Source organism: Leopardus geoffroyi, chromosome A1 (genome assembly GCF_018350155.1).
Source record: "Leopardus geoffroyi isolate Oge1 chromosome A1, O.geoffroyi_Oge1_pat1.0, whole genome shotgun sequence".
Classification (NCBI taxonomy): Eukaryota; Metazoa; Chordata; class Mammalia; order Carnivora; family Felidae; genus Leopardus; species Leopardus geoffroyi.
This window is the reverse complement of record NC_059326.1, coordinates 98965517-98986198: the sequence shown is the minus strand read 5'-3', so window position 1 is coordinate 98986198 and position 20682 is coordinate 98965517. Positions and strand designations below refer to the sequence as shown.

General features: G+C 37.2%; 2 long non-coding RNA genes across 2 annotated transcripts in view; one reads left to right on the top strand and one right to left on the bottom strand.

The window, feature by feature from the left end:
- Positions 1-7010: 7010 nt before the first annotated feature.
- The window catches only part of LOC123602303, a 105880-nt gene continuing 92208 nt past the window's right edge, over positions 7011-20682 (bottom strand). The window contains exons 2-3 of the long non-coding RNA XR_006714442.1: positions 10109-10185; positions 7011-7147 (exon numbers count right to left, since the gene is read on the bottom strand). This is a non-coding gene — a long non-coding RNA (uncharacterized LOC123602303). The remainder of the gene's footprint in view (positions 7148-10108; positions 10186-20682) is intronic.
- On the top strand, positions 16768-19309 carry LOC123602298. The gene is made up of 2 exons (XR_006714441.1): positions 16768-17051; positions 18552-19309. It is a non-coding gene; the product is annotated as an uncharacterized LOC123602298 (long non-coding RNA).

Genomic DNA, 20682 nt, shown 5'->3' with positions numbered 1-20682 from the left:
CTCTGCTTAGAATAAAGGACAGGTAAATCCTAACATCACCTGTTTGAAGGTAACCCCATGAGTGATGAATCGTAGGCTCTTAAATATTGAAATAAACAGTGCTATTCAATTTCAGACACAAGGATACAAATATCAATCTTTGGAGAGCTTCTTCAATTGCATGCCAGAGACTCTGATAGCCAATCTGGGCACTTTTCCTTTCACAACCCTCAAAGAGTCATGGCCAGGAGTGATGGAGTCTTTCCTGTCTCTCAGGTGAACAAGAATCGAAACACATCAGAGAGGTGATAAAGGTGAAAATTGCCACAAAATACTATTTTCTCCATCTGCAAAAAGTATGTAAATATTATTTTATAGCAATATTCCAAGAATGAATGGTCATCTAAAATAAATAGCAAAACTTACTACCGTTATCAGAGCATTTTTATTTAATAGGACTACTGTTCACATCTCATATCTTAACCCTTCAACCAGCTTTGTGAATTTCGATCAGGAAAATGGCAACTTTTTGGGATATGGATCAGATTATCCTTAATCAGTCTACTATAATCATTTCAAATGTCAGGCCTTACAAAGACCCCTGACTAGATGATTTTGATTTAGTTTTAAGCTACCCAAAGAAAATGAAGTTAATTACATGGCAACCTGAAAACTTAAGTCAGCAATCCATCATTCTTGTGGCTAAGACACCAAACTGGCAAATAATCTATTCAGTGATATGGCTCAAATGGTTTCATAGTCTGAAATGTTTCTGGTTCATTTGTTGTGGTCAATAATCTGAAAATTGTTTCCTCAATGATCCAGTAAATTCATAATCTTAAATATGATACTGTTAAAAGGGACAACAAAAACATACTTCAGGAGCAAGTGACACAAATTGTCTGTTATGCAGAGGAAATTAAAGAGAAGCCAACACTTTGGTGAACAAAGCTAAAATTCTATTATAAAAATACAGCTGTCACACTACCAAAAATTACTTCTCCCTTCAGAATCCACCAGCCAAGAGGGTGATTATTCACTGACAAAATTTTATTTTTTAATATTTGTTCCCCATAATAGACCTAGGTTAAATTCCTTTGAATTTAAAAAGTTAAAGCAACTCTTTCATAGAAGTAATAACTCAAACGAAAAGCAAAATGAATAAACATGATTTTGCAATCATTCCTTTATCTAAGAACATATCTCAAATATTCACACAGCTCTACACTGATTAGCTGAGTCAATGACTTTTAAAGTGAGTCACTCCACAAAACAAAGACATAAAAAGTCATTATTTGCTAAAACCCAAATGAAAAATATACCACATATATTTAGATAATTAATCTCAAGTCCATTTATGAAAAGGAGAAAAAATAAATGTTTCATGGCTTTAAAAACTAAACATACTTGATTATTTAAGTCTCATGACAGTAAGAGTTTCTGAACAAAATAATTCAATGTTATGTGAAAATTTGGGCATAATAAAACCTTCTGAGCACTAGATAAAGTCAGAAGTTGTGTGTCCTGATTTCAGTAGCATGAGTCACCATGGCAAATGTGGTGCAAGCTAACTTTATCTCAGCTCTCCTTGTACACATTAAGCAGCTCATGACTACACCATAACCCAATATTCATAAACAGTCTATTACGTAGCTGAGGCTGCCAGATTTTCATTTCCTACTGTCTAGACAGCCAGTCTAAACACTGTATTATGAAGCCTCCATGGAGTATAATTCCCCAAAGACTTCTTAAAGCTCCTGGTGGTGTTAACTATGCCAGACACTCCCATTTTATTGCCTTTCTATGGTACAGTCTGTGTGCACAAAGACAGAATATAGGATTCCTTGGGAGAAAAAAAGAGTCAGTCATTCTTTAACTTGTAAAATCAATAAAGCCTTAACAACCAAGCACCCTCTCTCAGCCTACAATCCTCCTGATGGCTTTTAAACTGTGTTCAGCAGTCAGGGTGCACAGTTTTCAGTAGAGAAAACACTGCATTTTCATGAAATACACAGTGCATAAAATATTTCCTGAGAGAGAAACTCCTGGAATTAAAATGCATGCTTTTACAGATTATTATAATATTCAGGGTATTGACATGCCTAAATACTTTGTAAAAGTATTTGTAAAAAATAAAATAACTCTGTCTTCAGCTTTAACACCAGGTGAAGAGTCAATTATAATCAGTTTTAAACCAAAACTAGAAGAAATGGTTTAAATCTGAGAATACCCAAAGGACAACCAACGACAGTCAGCCAAAGTCAGGCAGGGCTTCCAAAAAAAGTGTGTAAAATAAGAATATAACCTAAACATCAGGTGCAAAAACCAACATGGGATCAAAAGTCAGAGAAAGAAAATGGCAGAAAGAATCCAGGCAATTATGCTGTCCAAAAAACACTCAACGGAAAGTAAGACACTGAAATATGTGAGCAACAGTTTGACATCAGGAGAGTTTCTAAAACTATTAGAGCAGATTACATGGAAATTATTAGTTTGTGTATGCCTTGCTACAAAATTGTGATCTTACAGGCAGGAATGGATTTTTAAATCTAAATCCTTATTATAAAACACAGTTCCTGGAACATAACAATATGGTCACAAGAAGTTTGTAGAACATATTGAAGGAAAAGAGGCAAAACTGGCAGATATAATCACAAAATGATTGACACCTGACTCAGTTTACCTGTAAACCTTAGGCTACACCTTGAAAAGAGAAGTAGATATGTAGGAGTATATGGCAGAAATGAAACAGAAATTCGTCAACTTACAATATGTACACCGGACATGAGTTTTTCCACGTAAAATTAGAAGGGCAGAGGACACATTCTGGGTTTATGGTATATACGGTACACCAGCTCTTTAATATGTTTTTTTTTTAATTTTCTTAAATGTTTACTTATTTTTGAGAGAGAGATAGAGAGAGATAGCGAGCGAGCAAGCGGTGGGGTGGGAGTACAGAGACAGAGGGAGACACAGAATCCTAACTAGGCTCCAGACTCTGAGCTGTCAGCACAGAGCCCAACGTGGGGCTGGAACTCACAAACCGTGAGATCATGACCTGAGCCTGTCAGAGGCTTAACCGACTGAGCCACCCAGGGTCCCTGATACACTAGCTCTTTAAAACATGATACAGGATGGTCCCCTGCACACCAATCAAATCAACGAGCAAAAAATATTTTCTAGTTGTCAGTATTTACATATTTAGGATATATATTTTGTTAACCTTATCCCCAACTATTTTGTGTTGTGGGATGGCACTATAAGTGCAATTTATTTTTTAGTTGTTTATTGCCCGTGTATAGAAATAAAACTATTTCAATCACTTAAATCCATTAAGACTCATTTTGTGGCCCAGGGTATGGTCTTAATGCATGTTTCCTGCGTGCTTGAAAAGAATTTATGTTCTGCTGTTGAGTGGAATGCTTTAGATATATCAACTAAGTCATATTGGTTGACAGTGTTGTTCAAGTATTTTTATCCCTAATAATTTATGACTTACATTTCTATCAATTTCTATGACAGAGATGTTGAATCTTCAATTATAATTGTTCATTTGTCTATGTTTCCTTTCACTTCTGTCAACAGATGTTTCATGTATTTTAAAATAACTACTATTAGATTATTATATATATCTAGGATTTTTAAGTTTTAGTAAATTGACTCTTATCACTATGACATGTCTCTATGTCTGCTAATATCTCTTGTCATGAAATTTACTTTTATATTTACATTAAATTTTTGAAGGTATATAATTATGTCTCGATTTCTATCTACTCTTATGGTTGCTACATTTTAAGTGGAGAATTTATACCATTTACATTTATAATATTTGTTAATATGGGTTGGTTTAAATCTATCATCTTGCTGTTAGTTTTCTAAATTTTATATTTGTTCTTTCTTACTTTTTCCTTTTTTTGCTTTCCGGATTACTTAAATTGTAGTATTTCATTTAATGTCTCCCTTCAGCTTACTAGCTACACTTCTTTTAAGTTTTTAGTGGTTTCTCTAGATTTTACAATAGGTATTTTTCACTTTTCATGGTTGGGGGTAAAGAATATGTTTACTATATTGATTATAGTGATGTTTCATGGTGTATGCTTGTGTCAAAAGTTATCAAATTTATACCTTACAATGCTGCATTTATTGCATGTCAATTATTCCTCAAAAAATCTGTCTTAAAAAAAAAAGAGGAAAAATAACATCAGGGTAATTGGCACTAATATTTTTATAAGGTTTCATAAGGTCCACTGCATGGTAAGAACTGTAGTACTAGACAAAATCCTGCCCAGTATATATATATACTATACATGTTGTATGTATGTATGTGTGTGTGTGTATATACATATATACATATACATATATATAGCATGTGTATATATATACGTATATATATGTATACACATATGTTATATATGTATATATATTGTGTACATACACATATATACAATACCAAGTAATATTGTTGAGTTTTTCCTTTGGGAACTTAGAACATATTATTTCCTTCTTTATTTATTTTTCTAAAGTTTATTTATTGAGAGAGAGAAAGAGAGCGCAAGCTGGGGAGGGGCAGAGAGAGAAGGAGACACAGAATTTGAAGCAGGCTCTAGGATATGAGCTGTCAGCACAGAGCCTGATGTGGGGCTCGAACTCACAGACCACAAGATCATGACCTGAGCCGAAGTCAGATGCTTAACCTGAGCCACCCAGGTGCCCCAGAACATATACCTTTTTTTAAAATCCAAGATAAATCTTGAAACATCACAAGTCATTTTTGAAATGTTGGTACCTCCAACTGTCTTAACTACAGAATAGACTTGGAATAAGAAAAAAAATGACCAAAATTTCATAGTTTAAAGGAGCCAAAAATCAAATATTTAACTATGAGTATTTCATTCCAAAATGTGCTCTTACCTATATTAGATTCATCTATTCCATTTTTTTTCCTCTTACTTTTCCTCAGTAATGCTTCTGAAAATAGGTTGGCAATTTTTTTTTCCCCATTAAGGGCCATAAAATAAATATTTTAAGGTTTGCATATTACATTCAGTCTCTGTCTCATATCTTTGTTTTTCTTTTTTATAATGCTTTCAAGATGTGAATACAATTCTTACCTTGAGGGCTGAACATAAACAAGCCGCAGGCCATAGTTTGAAAACCCTGCTCTAGAATAAATTGCTTTTTGATATTATTTGGGACCTCATCAATTACCCTGGGCCATAAGCACTCCAAAGGCAGACACACAGTAATTGGGCATCATAGTATACATTCAACATATTTCCTTCTTACATTTCACCTAAATATGTATGAGAAAAATATTCAAAAACTTTTGCCTCTATTCAGTTGGCACAGAGTAAAAATTGACACATTAACATTTTAGTGGTTTTCTTGAATTCTAGGCTTGGCTTCCAAATATTTTTAAGTTAACGGAAATCTTGAAAAACCTTGAACTAAGCTAAGGAAGTCAACTGTCTTGTTATTGCAAATATATTTTAAGCTAACTGGTAATATTTTAGCTGTACAGTTTTCTCATAAGTTAAAAATTCATTTTTCCCAAATAAAAGTCCATATACATGTTGTACAATAATGCCTCTTTTTTTTTGTTTTTTGGAAACTATATGATTTTTAAAAATTGAATTAGAGGTATATTTGGAAAGGCTAACAAAAATACATAAAACATTTACTCTTACAGAGCACATTTTTTTTATTTTTTTATTTTTTAGAGAAAGAGAGAATGTGCAAGGGAGTGAGAAGGGCAAAGGATGAGAGAGAATCCTAATAAGCAAGCTCCATGCTCAACATGGAGTCACACGTGAAGCTCGATGAAGGCCTTGAACCCACGATCCCAGGATCATGACCTGAGCCAAAATCAAGAGTCAGACACTCAACTGAATGAGCCACCCAGGTGCCCCTAGAGCATACATATTTTTAAAACTGTCTCCTCTATCCTCATTTTGTTTGAATGTTTCAGCATTATTATTTATACATTCATCAGATGTTTATTAAGCATCTAACTTTTCTTCTTAGAATACAATGGAAAACAAGATAATCATGGTCCTTACGATGATGGAGTCTATGGTCTATGAGAATGAAAGGTGAAAAAAAAGAAATAGACAACATAATTACAAACTATTGAAAGTGAAGGAAGTAAACAGGACAACTCTGGATACAGTTGCTTCCAATATGAAAGCTAGGACCTAAAGGAAGAAGAAAAGACAACATTTTGAAGATATCAAAGATATCAAATGAAGTGAAAAGATATCAAATGGAAGTAGTCTTATGCGTTTAAGGAGTTATTTAGAGATTAGTTGTCTGTGGTGCTGCCCATGAGGAAGTGGCCAAAAATAAGGCTGAGGAGGTAGTGGGGAGTAAGATTCACACTGCCACTCAGAAAAAAGATTGGAGGGGGAAAGAGAAGCAGAAAGACCAGGAAAGAATCCATATGCCCTTTTCCCCCAAGGAAACATAGTCCTGAGATGAGAAATGAATAGTGGTTTAGAATAGACTGGGGGCAGATGGATGAAAAAGGATGAAGGGACATGGAGGTATAGAGCAAAAGGGAGGTTAAATACCACAGTCTATTTGCATATCTGTAGGAATGATACAATGGAAAGAGAAAGGTAAAGACACACACACACACACACACACACACACACACAGGGAAGAAATAAAGATTCAAAGTGCCTTAGAACTTAAATTACACTGTTTTATTCAGCATATTTTTTAGAATAATAAAAATGAGGGAGGGGGAAGTTGTTAGTAGACTAAGCTCCTGCAAAATTTAGAAGTGTAGTTTAAAACGCAAACCATGAAGTCATCCCATGCAAGTTTTAATTCACTAATCATAAATATTTGCTACATGCCACGCCATATGCTACATACTGAGAATACAAATATGGAGATATATATAACTTGACATCTGTGAGCTTATAATTCTGACACTACTTAGTCACTGCAGTGTAAATATTTTAGATTTTTCCTTTACATTTGCAGTTGTAGACAAGTGAACCAAGCAAAGAAAGTAGATATCTTAAAATGGTGCAAGGACTCTTCCTCTTCTGCCTGTTCCTTTCCTTTTCTGAATAACTCACTTGCCAAACAGTTAAGTGAAGCAGAACAAGGTCTATCTGGACCAGGGGGTGGAGCTGCTGTGGTGGCCCAGAGCTGGATGCTGGAATACAAGAACAATGACAGAAGTGGGAGTAGGGGTAAGGCTGGGTAGAAGGAACTGTTCAGCTAGAACAGGCAGAGGAGGGTATCCATGCATCTGGGCAGTCCGGTGAATGAAGTGAGATCTTGAGCAGGACGAAGACAGAATCTACACTGGACGGCAACTTGCTGAAGGGTTTTAGAGCCCTAAAAGAGTGAGGAAGGTATTCACACAAAGAGTAGCCCTGTATGTGCAGTCAGAGGCAATGCTCAGTAAGGAAGGCATCCATATTCCAGGGTCAGCCCAGCACAGGGTGTCTGAGTAAATGTTTTATGTATTTTTGTCAGCCTTTCCAAATATACCTTTAATGCAGGAAGGAGTCCCATATGGGGGCAGCCTGGTGTAAAGATTCAGAACTTAAATGGGACATGTAATGTGGGGCAGAAAGTCTGGTATAAGGAATCAGAGCCTCAGAGGAATAGGGAAGGCATCCATGAGACAATGCAGCCCCACGAACTGAGAACAAAAATCAGGCTTAAAGGCACCTGATAGGGTTCACAGGGCATCCACATGGGGACAGAGCAGCCATGAAGATGGGTGACTAATTACATACTCAGGGATTGTGTATATACTGATAGTAATGGGAGCCAGGATTCTCACTGTCAGAGAGGAAATAGAGAAAAAAAAAAAAAATAGAAAAAAACCCAGAGGTGTTGAACTGGAATTAGAAACATCAGTGTGCTGGGGCACCTGGGTGGCTCAGTTGGTTGAGCGTCCTACTTCGGCTCAGGTCATGATCTCGTGGTCTGTGAGTTCAAGCCCTGCGTCGGGCTCCGTGCTGACAGCTCAGAGCCTGGAGCCTGTTTCGGATTCTGTGTCTCCCTCTCTCTCTCTGATCCTCCCCCATTCATGCTGTCTCTGTCTCAAAAATAAATAAACATTAAATAAAAAAAGAAACATCAGTGTGAACTCATGATATACAATCTTTCTAGATCATATAAAAGTATGTATAAAGGGTCAAATGTATGTAAACACTCTAGCTCTGTCTACTCTGAAAGCCTGATGACAGTAAGCACATCTATGATCTAGAGTGTGGCTTCTGAATGCATTCTCCTCTAAAAAGAAGTACAGTACCTTGAAGATATGGCTAATTCCATTAATGGATCAGGAAAAATGCAAAATAAACTTGGAATCCACTGCTGGCCCAGAAAAAAAAAAAAAAAGTGCTTAAAGAAAGAGGCATATTAAAAGGACACAAATAAAGAAGCCAACTTAAATTCATTTAATCAAAAAGATTCCCAACTAACTTCCCAGAAAAACTAGCAGAGGATCAGGATGGCAGTGTGAGCCAAAGGAGGCTGAGCTACAACCAATAAAAATCCTTCGTCGCTTTCCCTTTTTCCTCTGAGAAAGAAATTATTCTGACTTCAGCTTTTTTACCGGAGATTGAATGGGTTGCTTTCCATTGCAACCACTAAGAATATGAGCGGGAGTAACTGTGCCTTCCAGGCAGTCTGAACAGTAGGGAAAATGAGTGAGGGAGGACTGCTCAGCTCAGGGACAGAAGGTATAGATGAAGGTCCTGAGGATGAGGGCAGAATGTTGAGTGGGCTATGAAGAGCTCCCTCCCTGGCTACCCAATGTCCCTCAATATATAGGCCAAAGAGATCAAGGTACTATTGGTGTTTGGGTTCATGGGAAAGCAGACAAAGAATGGTATCAATCCGCCCTTGGGGCAGAGGTTGTAGGAAGGTTCTAGATCTGCACAGCTGGGAAAATGTGGTTACCGGCCTCATCCTCCTGAATCTCAAAGAGCTAAGAAGCCCTGAAGGGTGCTTGGGTTGTATAAAAAGTGGTCCATACACATCATCAGATTACCATAGTCATGTATATTCACTGGAGGGTGAGGCCAGGAGAGAAGCAGAGAACCAAGATTGTTCAAACTTGAACTGAAATTCAAAAAAAAAAAAAAAAAAAAAAAAAATTCAGTTTTTTCCAACTGTGAAGAATTTTGAAGTTTTCTTCACCTGTAATTTGTATCATGAAATTCTTAAATATAACTGAATAATATCTATATACCTATACATATACATACACTATCACAAATACTGACTGATTTTTACACATGTAAAATGCATACATACCCATATGAAGTAGATTATATACAGAGAGGGAACATACACAATGAAGTCTCATTTTGTGATGAATTAGATTATACCATGAAGAGTGAAAAGCTCTTGGAAATACTTCAGGGAAGTGCCACACCTTAAAACAAAGACCTGCCCTCCTCCAGTATTTATAAAACAATAAAGACTTCTGAGTAAGGAATAAGACATCATTTATTTGGGGATGCCTGGGTGGCTCAGTCCATGAAGTGTTGGACTCCTGATTTCAACTCAGGTCATGATCTCAGGGTTCCTGAGTTCTAGACCCACATCAGGATCCATGTTGACAGTGCATAGACTGCGTGGGATTCTCTTTCTCCCTCTCTCTCTGCCCCTCCCCTGCTTGCACAGGAACTTGCTCTCTCTCTCTCTCTCAAAATAAATACATAAATAAAACATGTTTTAAAAGGCATCATTTATCTGAGGACCACAGGAAGTTGGCAGACATCTCTGTACCTTTAAACATGGGAATGGCACTTAGAATATGGTTTATAAGGAGATGTGATCCTCAGAACCGAGATGGGCTCTGACGTAGTACATTCCCAACTCCCATCACTTTCTTTCCCATAACGGAAGCTCAGGTGTAAGGAAGTACCAGGAGTACTTAAAATATAATCATTTTCTTTTTGTGGGGAAAGTATGCAGATTTAGATTCACATAAATTCAATGCACATGATAAAACTATATTCCATGACTGTGCATTTGTATGTATGGATTGTGTCACAAATCAAAGTGTAGACTAAAAAAATCCATGCAAAAAAAAAAAACTGTAACAAGAACACCTGGAGGAAAATTGATATAAGAAAAGGCACTTTACCTTGCCACCTACTTCAACGAATAGTTATGTTGTGCCAATCCATGACTGCATGTCAAGTACCATGAAAAGCCTCTTGCCTAAAGATAGGAGAAAAAAAATTAATTGGGTTGGGGGGTAGCTAACTAAAGGAAAGAAGCTCTATTTTATAATTAAAAATATATTTTAACTTTGCTTTACCATATTTATAAATTATACTAGATTTCAAAACGCATAGAATTTTTATTAATTCAACAAAACTAGAAATTCTGAAGACTCAATAGGCATTGCTAAAAATAAGAAATCTGAAAGAAAAAACACGTCAGAAAATTCAAAGTATTGGCCGCAGATTAAAGAGTGGGTTAAGTGGGATTAGACTGAGCATGTCTGAGTACAAAATTGATGATCAAAGGAAGTTCAGTGCTCAAAATGTGTTTGTGTATATGTAACGTAACATCCACCCTATCCGTGCAACCTGGTAAACTGGAAATATATCTCTTTGCAACCAAACTATAGAAACCAATACCTATCCCCTGTAGGAAACCAGATGGGAAAAACCAGAACCCCAACTTGGAATGTTCTGTGAAATCTGATCCATTTCATTTTCCTCCCCCTGCAGGCCCACAGAGCAATCCCTCATGCAACAGCTCCACTACTGAGGTCTGTGTGGCAGCAAGTGACATAACAGGCACATATAAATTCTCTTAAGGGCGGCAGGATGGTTATTAAATCACTGCTGAGTCACATCTTTGTTCATCTTACAGAAATGCTACAAGCGTGATGGCCGGTAACTGTGGATATGTCGCTGGCTCTACTTCAGTAATTGCAAAGAAGCCAAATCCATCTTGCTTCCTGTGGAGAGTATCTGAGGAGAAAGGAAAACTGCCATAGCAGGTACGCATACACACACCTGAAACCTCATGTAGGCTGGGGACTCTCCGGTCCTTGAAAGCAAGGTATGGATGCTGTGAAAGCCTGTGCAGAAAATGCCTCATCTACTTTCTGCTAAGAACTGAGAATTGTTCTCTGTTTCCAATGTGTTTCTCTTTCACACTGTAGTGCTTTATTCATTCCAAATATTGGTGTTCACAAAGTTCTGAAAAGCATATAATGAATTTTAGCAAACTTTACCTACAGTCACAAAGTAGGGAGAAAGCGGGTCAATGGGCACCTTCCCTCTGAACGCATACACTTCTGTCTCATCTCCCTCTTCCATAACACCCTTCTTCTACTCACAATTCAAGCAAAACTTTCTATCATCTAGAGAAGAGACTCATCCTCTTCTTCATAATGCTGGTAGTACCTGACACACAAACACTGAGTGAAAGTCTACCTTAAATGGGTTTATCAAGTCAGACACTGATTTCAAAGTCTATCTTAAATGGGCTTATCAAGAAATCACTCTCAAATTAATACATTGTGCACTGCAGGAGAAATTATCAACCTTATTATCTGTAATAGAGAAATGTAAAAGTCATGTGTACTCAGTACAAGTTTAAAAATCTAAACATGTATGCCAATCATTTTTCGAGAAAAAGTGAACTCACAAGGGGCTGAAGAGAGTCAAGAAAGAGGATTAACTTATGACTGTTAAAGCAGGGCTGAGATCATATATTAACAGAAAACCTGTAACACCTATGATGTTCAGATGCCCCCTTTCATATTCAAGTGTTTACAAAATATGGTTCCAATGGGTCTTCCAGCAATGACCACCAAATGCCAAGTTACAGGGTGGCCACCGTTACCCTGGATTCATGCTTTTATGAGATTTCTCTTAGAAGAATGCTACTGTCCCCCGCCCCCCACCTCTGTCTGCCCTATTGCAAGAATCTGCCCAAATCTGGAAGAGGGAACTGAATGTACCCTGAAAGCAACTAAGGACCCCATTCAATCTCTGCTTCTCCACTGAGAGGGGCTTCCCAGTTCTCTCTCCACACAGCATTTGATACAAGTGCCTTCCCTAAAAAAGCAGATGTGAAATTACCCCATCATGCCATTGTTTGAATATGTTTAGAAGAGCAGTAAAGCAGGGGTGCCTGGTTAAATGTCTGGCTTTGGCTCAGGTCATGATCTCGCGGTTCATGGGTTCAAGCCCCGTGTCGGGCTCTGTGCTGACAGCCTGGAGCCTGCTTTGAATTCTGTGTCTACCCTCTTGCTCCCCCTCCCCTGCTTATGCTCTGTCTCTCTCTATCTCTCAAGAATAAAGTTAAAAAAAAAAAAAAAAAAGAGCAGTAAAGCATTAGGAAGCCCACTGTTAGTACATGCCTAAAACCACATTCTCCTTTTTATGTATAAAGTGGCTAATATTATACCCCTCCTTTCCTCCCTCCCTCTTGTCTAATCCACTCATATGTTCTAAACTCTGAGCATCAGTGTATAAGGACAAGAGTCAGTGCTCTCTCCAAAATGTCAACATGATGTAAAGTAGCTTTGCAGAAAACATTTAATGTACTATGATTATGAACTCATCAGTGAGCTGATGACTGGTGTGAAATAACCTAGAATTTCCCAAGTTTACAGGCTCTGTAGAAATATCTTTTATTTACAACCCTGTCCCAGCTTTATATGACCTCCCCCTGCAAAATGACTCAAGCGAACATTTGTTGTGTTTTAATCATCCAGCATTTTTAGAAGATCCATTTTCTGTTTAGAAAATTCCCTGCATTCTAAGTTGTGGGGTTAGTAGGCTCTTCTCTGGTAAATCAACACCATCAGCCTCTAAGCTGGCTCTTAAACTCTCCTGAAATGATGAAACATTTGCAATATCCTTTGATTGATTCCTTGACTACTTAAACTACACCGGATTCTGTTAAATACAGTGAAAAGCCCAAATAAATCTCTGAATCTTTTCCAGGTAGAGTTAACCAGAATGACCCCCACCACCACCTCCCGCGAGTTACAGTGGTCTTCATTAACCTGTGGCTTTGCACCTTAGAACAGTATTAGAACTAAATTATTAGAAATATTATTAGAACTATTAGAAATACTATTAGAACTAAATTATTAGAAATATTATTAGAAAGTTCGAGTTACATTAGATTTTTTTTTTACATTTTTCAAGTCTTAGAAGAACTTCCCACCTCCCCTAAAAGCTTCTGCTAAATACATGAAGCCCTCAAGTTTGTTCCTTATTTGAACTCTGAAAACATAAACTGTCTCTACAATAAAAGTACCCTTACTGAAAATAGATTGCTCCTTAAAGAGAACACAGGGAGCTAATCATTATTGTATACGCACTATGAGATACACACTGAAATAGATGCTTTATGTAAATTGTCCTTTCATTTTCCCATTGTAACTACAAAAATAACATGAATTTCCTATTTTTTTTATTACAGATGAGGAAAGTATGGTTCACAGAAATGATGTAATTTTTAGAGAGTGACACAGCCAGGACTTGCACACAAGCCTCATATAAATCCAGTTATTTTCTTTCACTACCTCACCGTGATACAGATCTCATTTCCAGGTCCATCTTATAAACTATTGAATACTATGTCACGTATAGCATGCTGTATTTCAGACAAATGCCACAGGGCAGGATGGTTTCCATGGAAACATGGGACCACAGAAGAGGGGAAAAAAAAGTGAAGCTTGAAAGAGCTCACACACTGGAACAGGATAGGCCTGGCTGGTAGGTCCTTAGGAGCAGGTTCCTAGGAACATCAGTCAACACAGAGTAGTCTCATGCACACTGCAGAAAATGGTTTGCATTTCAAAAGTGATGGCCACTAGAGCAATTTCTATAGTGGCTAGCAGCAAGAAATCTGGATTACAGCTATTCAGAAGCTACAAATGGACCGTAAGGTCACTTCTCATCCATTAAACAATTATTAGGTATTGACAATATAGAGAATAATTTGATGTATGGGATATCTGACTGCCAGTAGCAGGAATCAGCTGCAAAGTTTTGAGATCACAACATTATAACAATTCCAAAAGGAGGAGAAATCTAGAGAATCAGAGTGAAAAACAACTTGTAACCTAGAGGTAGGATCTCAGGCACACTATAGGCAAGAACTGAGGATGACGGAATGAGGGTTGGATCACAATGCTAAGAGCCAGTGGTCACCACATGAACAAAAGATTCCAGAGATAGCTATAGACATAACTGCAATTTCAGTAATTACCCCTCTACTCTTAGATCCTTGCTTTTAGATTTTAGTAGAGATTTCCAGGGTCTCGGATTCAAGAAGAGGACACACTGTTCTCTATGTTATGTTTCACATCTTTCCATTAGACTCACTGTAAAAGCATAGTACTGAATATCTTATTGTTCAATTGTAGTTGTAAATCTTAATGTATCCCCTATGGCCAAGGTTGCTCTTATACTGTATCATAATACTTTCTTATTAATCTATTGAATTTGGGCTATTTTCTTGATGTGGGACAGTGAATATTTCATTTTACATCTCTTGAATACAGGTTTCACATTTGGGACTGGTCAATGATCATCAGCATAACAACTGGTTATCATTAGAAGGGTAATATTTTTGAAGATGATCTTTGAGCTTTTTAAAATAAACATGTACCTACTATATTGGTGTTGCGTGTGCCACCTGATATGACTGTGGAACTCCGATGGGCAATACGTGTTCTTTTAATGGTTTTTCATGTACTTCTGGATTTTCTAGGTAAGTATCAAATTTCCATATGGATAGAGGTATCAAAACTCAATCCAGAATTAAGCTGAATGCTCAGTCATCATCACATCAAATGGTTGAAATTTTTCTAAAGTAAATTTATTTTTGTCATCCCATCCCCAGTATTACCTGTTAGAGACAGATCCCAATTGCTGATCTTATATTGTTCCCTTATTTCCCTAGTCCTTTCCATAGTGTGTATTGATTTTTGCAGACATTTTTAATGCAACCCAAAAATCTAAGACACATATGTACCTGTCCTTGGTACACATGATACTCAAATTTTATGATGGGTTGCATTATGAAAATTATAGTAATAGTGACAAACTGATGAATAGACAAATGGAAGTAATTTAGACCAGGGATCAGCAAACTTTGTCTGTACAAGTTCAGATGAAAAAACCTATTAGGCTATGTGGACAATGTAGTCACCACTGCAGCTCGTCAACTTTGTTGTTGCAGCACAAAAGAAGCCATTAACAATAACCAAATGAGTATGGCTATGCTCCAACAAAACTTTAAATACAAAAAGTGTGGGCTATTTAGTCTACGGCCCATGTTTGCTGACCTCTGATTTAGCCACCATCTCTAAGAACACTGTGGTTTATTTAACTGTGATAAAATTATAGGATGCTTTTAATGAGGGCTCACACATTTAAATCAAAAATGCCAATTATTTTGCATTTAAGGACGGCCAAATATAATTGGGACACACACCATACATGAGGGCATAACAAGGTCAATAAAATCAGATCTCCTACCATCATCCCCGTGTTCCTCTCTTACAGCTGCCATGACCACTCCACATTCTACTCCTTGATAAACTTCAGAGGAGGAAAAAAAAAAGTTTGAGAAATACTGCTGAGAAACAATGCCCCTCTGGGTAAAGTGAAGAAGTATTTCCCCCAGTGTCAAGTTCTCTGGAGGCAGATCTAGCTGAACCACTCACAAATAGTTGAGGTGCTGAGAAGAAAGGAAGACGACCACTTCATTCCCTGGCAGGTTAACTCATGAGCTGTAGAATCCTGAGTTCCATCCTTGTGCCACAGTCAGAATGAGATTGATCATGTGAACTGAGCACAATATCCATTTCTAGCCTCTGAATTTCCAAGGATTTGAAATTTGGGGTGAAAGCTTAGAAGAAAGAGCAAAAAATAATTTATAATATTTTTGTGAAAAAAATATAATCCTCCTCCCCATCTCAATCCTACTTCTTGGAAGGTGTTCTTCAAAGCCTTCACAAGAGGAACTTGGTATTTCTTCTGAAGGGGCACAAACATTAGAAGACGTGGCAAAAACTAGAAAAAACACCCAGGGCCATCACATCTATTGAGAAGAGCATGTATTTACACAATAATTACTTGGAGACATGTACCACTGTTGAGACTGAAAACAAACCAACCAACCCTCTCTGAAGGTTCTTCAGTAAAGAAAGGAAACTGCATGAAATTCAACATCTTCCCAAAGAAAAGCACACACATCCCATACAAAGACAATCACATTGGTGGAGTTGGGATCCACCTGCTGAAGATGAATTCAGACAGACTGACACTTCCCCAAGATTAATAAAACCTTGCTTATAATAAAAAATAGTTTTCTCTCACGTCCATGTGACTCCAATTCTGGTACTATAACTAAACATTAGAGATGGATTTATCGTGGTTGCCCATGCCTTCCCCCTTTACTCAATGTTAAGGAACATGAAAGGACATACTTTGTATATCATACCTGAAAACAGAAAAAGTCAAACATTTCATATATTCCATATATGCCAACTCAGTATATAACCCACAGGGCAATGGACAGTTCACTAAGAACATTCTTATTTTATTTTTTACACAATACTTGTTTCAAAAAGAGATACAGTGAAAATTACTATATGTCATAGACATTATACATTTTATCTAGACCATTAATCCATGACACTGATTCCAAACTTGGCTAGTGCTTTAGTGTGTTCCTTCAAGAAGAAAATTGTGAAGCCATTTCTGTTCCACCTATTTATCATGAATTCTAGAACATCCAGGGGACAGCCTCCTGGACACATTTCATTTACATATGTCACCTGCACCTCAATTAAGAGTCAAGAAGCCATCTCTGAGAGTTGGGCACAGTTAAAGTAGTAGTGCATTGTCAAACTATAACAGAAGCTTATTCTGTGACTGAGTAATAAATCCAACGATATCATCATGTATCAAGACGATGAGTATGCCACAGCTATTAGGTGAACTATGTGCTAGTTCACAATGAATTTTTTTTCAATTACTATGGGATCAGTTATTCAATATGAGGACAGTAAAGGAATCAGAACTATTAAATATCATGTGAGTATTTAAGTGCCTTGTCTCATAAAATCCTTTAACCAAACAGCTCTGCTTTCACTAACAATGTTAATCCCAAACACTGCAATTTATTACTCTTAGAACATGACATAAAAATTATATATTGTGCCCAGTAAGGAAATGAAAGATTTTATAACACAATTTTATTTTTTTTCTATTAGTCAAGGTAATAATTTTAACAGAAAGTGTTATCCTGAGGGCATCTGGAGAAAAACATGTTAAAGACTCAGAAGCACATAAAGGCAAAAAGCATACAATCTTATTTTTCAACCTAACTCAATATTGTATGAATCCAATATAGAGATGAATATTCTAGAGATTTGAGCAAAGCTATAAGATGGGGTTGTACAGTATGAAGAAAAAACAATACTGTATTAACTAATCTGGTATATCAGTGTCTTTTTAATACTTAGAAGAGGTATGTAAAAAACATAAAAGCAATGAACAAGAAAGCAAACAACCATAGCCATAAATGTAGATGCCATGTGATAAAAAAAAAAAAAAAAAAGCACGATGATAATTAGCTGTGTGGTGACTAACATGAGGCTTTCAATTAAATGTGATGAGTTAAACATACGTTTTTCTTTCTAAATCCTTACTGAAATAATATTCAAAATATATAAAGCCACACGAACAAAACAACAGGAAAGAATATGACAAAATGACAGAAGATTAAAAACATCGAAAAGTTCTGGAAATAGGAAGCAGAAGAGCTAGAGAAAACTATCTTGTCAGAATGAAATATATATATACAAGTACACATATACATATACGTTATATATATGTATAATATGTGTGTGTGTGTGTGTATTTACAATTGCTTGTGGATGAGTAAGCCAACCAGAAGCAAACTCATGGCCACAGCATAATTCAGAGACTAGATACTCCAGGATCTCTGAAAGGCAGGGTGAGGGGTCTGTCTCAAAACAGGAGAATTTTTTGAAAATGTATATATGTGCATCCTAAGATCTTTTCCCCAGTTTCACCCAACACAGGGCTGCTGGTCACCTATCCCAGCAAACACTTAGAAATAATGTATCAAAATCAGGTCAGGAATGCTTCTGGACTTGGGGAAGCCAGGCACAACTGAATGTGATAAAGCTATATACCGAAGACATGATGATTAATTATAATTCTAGATTGTGAATAGTGAAATCCCCCAATTCCCTATTCAAATCTCAAAACAGGCTGGAAAACATATATATAGAGAGAGAAATAAATATGTATAGAAATATATATATATATTTCTAAGCATTGTGGCCCAAAATGAAATGTAAACTTAAAAGGACTGTGATCATGGCAGGACTTGGCATGGTAGACTGTATTTTGCCTACTATGTCTCTCCCTGTACCATTGGCATTACTGACTATGTGATTTTCTTTGTTCAATGATATGTGACCAGAGAGCACTTCCTGGCAGATGTTGTTAAAGCTCTTTCTTGATTTACTTTATTTCTTTTTCCTTTGCCATCAAATCTTGCAGACATATCAACATGGGTCCCACAGTAAAAACAATATGGAGGAGAGCCACAGTAGAGCAGCTGTGGACAAGTGGCATGAGTGAAAAGTAAGAGATATGGCCTTCAACAAAACAGGACCACTTTGGAATCCAGTGAAAAAATAAAAGGCATAAATAATATGTAGAAAGTAATAAGGTGGCAGAAGAGCAAGTCTCATACAAATAATCAGTTTTGTGAAAAGCGTCAGATTATTCATTTGAAACACTGGAAGCCACAGGAGAGTGAACGAATGCCTTGCAAATCTTGACAGACTACTGTTTCCAACACTGATGACTATATTCATATAAACTATCCATAAAATGTGACAAAGAGATGTATTTTTAGGTAATATCTGAGAAACAATGCACTTCTTATGAACCAGGGAAAGCTTCTCAAAGATGCATTCCACCAAAATAATGTAACAAACCAAGAAACAGGATGAAACACTGTTGCACAATGAGAAATCTGACCATTATTTCTGGTCCCTGGAGAAAGACTAAACCCTTGAAATTTCCAAAGTGAGAGGAAGGTCTCTGTTAACCAAGAACCCTTTAGATCACACCTTAGTAAACATTAATGAGATGATGAGGACTGAGGGCTGGTCAAGAGAAAGGCCAACCATCTGATCAGAGGGTTAGGACTTTGAGCCAACCCAACCTCCAGGGAAGATCAGCCATGGGGCCCATGATTAAATCAATCACACTTACATAATGAAATCCCAATAAAAAATTTCTACATCAAGGCTCACTAGAGCTCTCTGGCTGGCAATATGCTTACAGGGAGGCACACTGATTCCATGGGGACAGGGTATGGAAACAAGATAGGAGAAGACAGGATTCAGTAGGCAGAGAGGGAAAGGATTAGCACCTGAGGTCCCTGGATTGGGAAAAACATGTATTTTGGAACAATGCCTGGAGGGTCTGACCACAGCAAACCCCCTCAGGCATAAGGTTCCTCTTAAGAATTTAACAGACCCCACCTGCCCCCTCCCCCCATCTCAGCTTTCCCTCAGTAATTTGACAAAAGACCTGTGGCCAAAGACTACCCCTGATACAATGAAAACAAGCCAATCAGGAACAGATAACCCAGCACCTAGAGCTATCAAACCTGTAAGGGTAGAATGTGAGAAGGAACAAGGGGGAAGGGAAGATGGAGGGCTGATCAGCAACTTATAAAACAAGGACCCTCCCCTATAGTCCTGAGGCATTCACTTAAGAGAATATCACCTCTATGTAAAGAGAGCTTATCCTACAATTCTTCCTTTCTGATGTTCTAATTTGCCTGCTGCTCATTTTGTGTCAACCTCTCTATTCTTCAAAGCAGCAAGACAAGGAATCCCAGTATTGTGGTAAAAAACCCTGCAACAGAAGCTCTGGGTTTGGGGACTCTCCCAGACCTACTCCATAGGTAATTCTAAGAATACTTTTCTCAGTTCTGTGAGTCTAACAAATTATTGAATTTGAGGATATCCTGGGAACCTGTGAATTTGTACACAGTTGGTCGGAGTTGTGGGTGGCCTTGGGAGACCCAAAGTGGAGCTGGTGTCTGAAGTGAGGGCAGTTGAGAATCATGTCTTTAATTTGTAGCGTCTGTGTTAACTCTGACTCGTTATCAGAATTGTACTGCCATATACCAGTTGGTGTCAAAATATATGCAATCTAGGGAATATAAAAGCCACCAAAGGAAAACAGTCAAAAAATTCTAAGTCTGCTAATGCAAGGAAGCCGCAGTTCTGTAGCCTGCAGAAGAGCTGAAGAGAAATCAGCCCAGGGCGCAGGATGAAGGAGGCCTTCAACAAGCTGATAGGTGGCTTGATGGTTTTGGTCATATTTACAGAATATTTTTAATTCTTTGATGAATTTTGGGTAAACTTGTGAAAGTTATATTAAAAAAAAACTAAGCAAATAATAAAAGGCACTTATTCACTCCAGGTAAGTCCTAAAATTATAGGAAATAGAAAATATAATACACTGTATGTCTCAGTTCTAAATTATAAAGGCATAAAATTTAAACACCCCCCCAACTACAACTCTTTTAGAAATATAGGAGAGTAAAGGTTTGTTTGATATGAGAGGAATAAATATCCATCTTCCATATTCTTATTTGTAAGTCAAT